This window comes from Centruroides sculpturatus, unplaced genomic scaffold (genome assembly GCF_000671375.1).
Source record: "Centruroides sculpturatus isolate CEXI.00-Female unplaced genomic scaffold, Cexi_2.0 scaffold685, whole genome shotgun sequence".
Classification (NCBI taxonomy): Eukaryota; Metazoa; Arthropoda; class Arachnida; order Scorpiones; family Buthidae; genus Centruroides; species Centruroides sculpturatus.
Window position 1 is genome coordinate 301,915 of NW_019385243.1, and position 3,284 is coordinate 305,198.

Here is a 3,284-nt window from a genome sequence, read left to right on the forward strand (position 1 = left end):
GAATATTTCTAACAGAGAACTTACTGAAATTTCTAAATGCTTATAACATGTTTAAGGACTTTTTCAGATGATTTGATATTTCTTAAATGTATTTTTTAATAAATATATGAAAAATTTTTAAAGATTTGAACAGATTTTAAAGAGCTATTGACTGATTTTCTAAGTAATTCTAGCATAGGAAATAAATCTTTATCTTGCTAAGTAAATTATTTTTAAACTGAACAAATAACAAGAAAAGGAATTTTGTATATTAATAAGTCATTCAATTGCTTTATAATTAAAAGAATCAAGCAATTACTATATTGAGGAAATAATTTATTTATAATAAAAGACTTTAAAATTGATGAAAACAAACGGTAAAATCTTATAATTAATGAAATTTCTGTTAATAAAAAACACAAATGAAAAATATAGAAGTACTTCCACTTAATTATATAGGCTCCTGCAGTTAGAATTTTTGTTATTTAATTACAAGAAAGTAGTTTTGTACTTTTTAATTCAAGGTTTTTATTAAAGAAAGTTTTATTAAATCAGCAATGTTGGCCTATTGAAAAATATCAGATACATAGAATAATTATAAATGTATTATTATATAAGATAATTAAAATAAATTTATCCAATAAAAATATTATATATGCTACACTGGTCTAATTTATATATAATGCAATATTAATAATCTAAAACATTAATTAAAAGAACAAATTTGCCTTAGGCTAAAGAAAGGTCAGTGTTCTTATAACAATGATTTATTGATATATCTAATCCTTATTCCTAACAGAAAGTGTTATCTCATTATCATTAACGTTTACTAAGCCGAAAAAATTATTTAATGTTGTCTATAATCTCAAATTCTTTAGCTATTGCTAATTTTTTTGCTAGACATTAAACAACCGTGGATTCAGATTAGTTGATGCCTTCAATATTTTACTATCTTAGAGCAATTTTAGATTTTATGATGAACATAACTTACATTTCTTTTGATGAAAATGCTCTGATGTCTTTTGGCTGACATAGCTCTTATACTCTAATACATTTATTTCAAATTTGGAATAAAGATGAAATACATTTTAAATTAACAAATTTTAAAGGTATACTTTTCCATATCAATAAAGAAGATAAAGATTTTCATCTTTATCTTCTTTATTGATATGGAAAAGTATACCTTTAAAATTATAGAAAAGTATGCCTTAAAAATATATTCTTATCATTTATTTCAGCTTAATTGCATATTCAATAAGAGGAAAACCTGAAAGGAAGTAATTAAATTTAGTTTAAATTATACATAAAATGTAAAATATTTTTTTCATTTATTATCGTTTAAAAATTTTTTTTATGAACATTAAATTTAGAAATTTTTCAAAATAACTTCTTAGTTATACTTAGTGAGAATAGATGTAGGCCTATATTAATAATCTATACTAACTAGATATCAATATCTATATTACAAAGGTGTCTATAAAGTTTGTCCCTGATAACTAGAAATTTTATTTAATGTGTCTTCAAAATGTTATTTTAGGCTGCTAACAGCATTAGTAAAGATTGCCAATAAGTTGTTTTTTTTTATACTTATTATAATTATAATTTAATAAAAACTAATTATAGCTAAATTTTCTGTAAACTAAAAACTTATCAATTCATCTGGATTTAATATCTAAATTTGTTTTAATGTATTTATATAAATGAATGGATTTTATCTGTGTCAATATATCAAACTGGTAATTTTAAGTCATATTTTATCATACAATGATTAGAATAGCATCATGACTTGTCTATTGTTTTAATATAATCTGCAAGATAGGAGCAAAATTTTTTCAGTAATAGAATTAACTTAGCTTCATAACATTTGTGCAATGTTTCTGCACAAATTTATATTATTATTACTTGATTTCTACATTAACAAAGTAGATATGTTTTCTTTGTGTAAATCTGATCCATACACGCATTATAGCAAGTTTCATGACACACGTAAAGAAGTTGAATACATTGCAAAGCTAGCAAGGGAGGTAGGACTAAAGCAAAGTAAAATAAAAGCCTTAATACAGGAAGCAGAAAAAGGAGACAATGAGAATAATGATAAGAGAAAAGAAGAGTTCATCATAATGAGTACATGGCACTGTTAAGTAGTTTCTACAACAAAATAGGTATAGCAAACAATAAGAAAATAGCTTATAAGAGGAACCCATATTCCAGATGATTTCTTTAATTCATCTGAATATAGATTTATGTAATATTTATACAAACAAAATATTCCATATCCAAATAAACAGCTAATTATAAAAGTAAAATTATGATAGACAAAGCATAAAGTTGATTTTTTACATTTTTGGAAATTATTATATTGATTTATTATGTTCAACACAAAAGGAATAATTATACTGTCCAAGATATCCACGGAACAACTTTAATTTCATGATAGAACAGATTATTTACAGGTATCAATTTTTATACACTTCCCAGGTTTCTCTATGATAACAATACAACAAGATATTTAAAACAGACTCTGTTACAATTATCAATCCTATACTATTAATCATACAATAATACATATCCTACAATCGCAAATCAGATCTTAACCTACATAAAAATTAATTTAAAGACAGATGTATAGATAGAAAGGGAAGGAGGAAGAATTGATAGGACAGATGTATCCAATTTCTCAATGAATAACTTGGTGTGATTTCTCATTTCCAACCTCCATGTCTGAATAGATGTTCTCTTCTGAATTATGATTTCCCTGAGGAAGATTTATCTCAAGTCTCCTTTCTTAATTTCTCATAGGTCTCCTACTCTGAGGCCTGATTCACCAGCTCTAGTCAGTCTCGAGAACTCGGAGCCTTGTTCGTCTATGACTTGCTTCCTCCGTGTTGAGCCGAAGAATGAAAATCCCAAATGAGGTTTTGCCCTCAGCTTCCGTAGCCTATTGTTAACTTCCCACACCCTGATGGGGAAGGGTTGGGTCAGAATTTCTTAGAAGTAGGGAAACAATAGAACAAAGAAAGAATGGACAGAGAGACTTGAGTAAAAGAGATAAAATATGAACTTAAAATTATACAAAAAGTATGGCGTACTGCACATACTGCCTCATTGAAAATTAGTTTGAGAAATCAGAATTACAGAATTGGAATTTCTACTTGACAGTAATATTGGAGAGATTACAAAAAATATAATTGTAAAATAATCCATATTTCTTTTTTTCTTGTAATATAGATTAATACAGAATTCATATTCTGTATTCTATATCTAATTCTAATTAATAAATTCTGAAATTAATGTAAACAATTAAT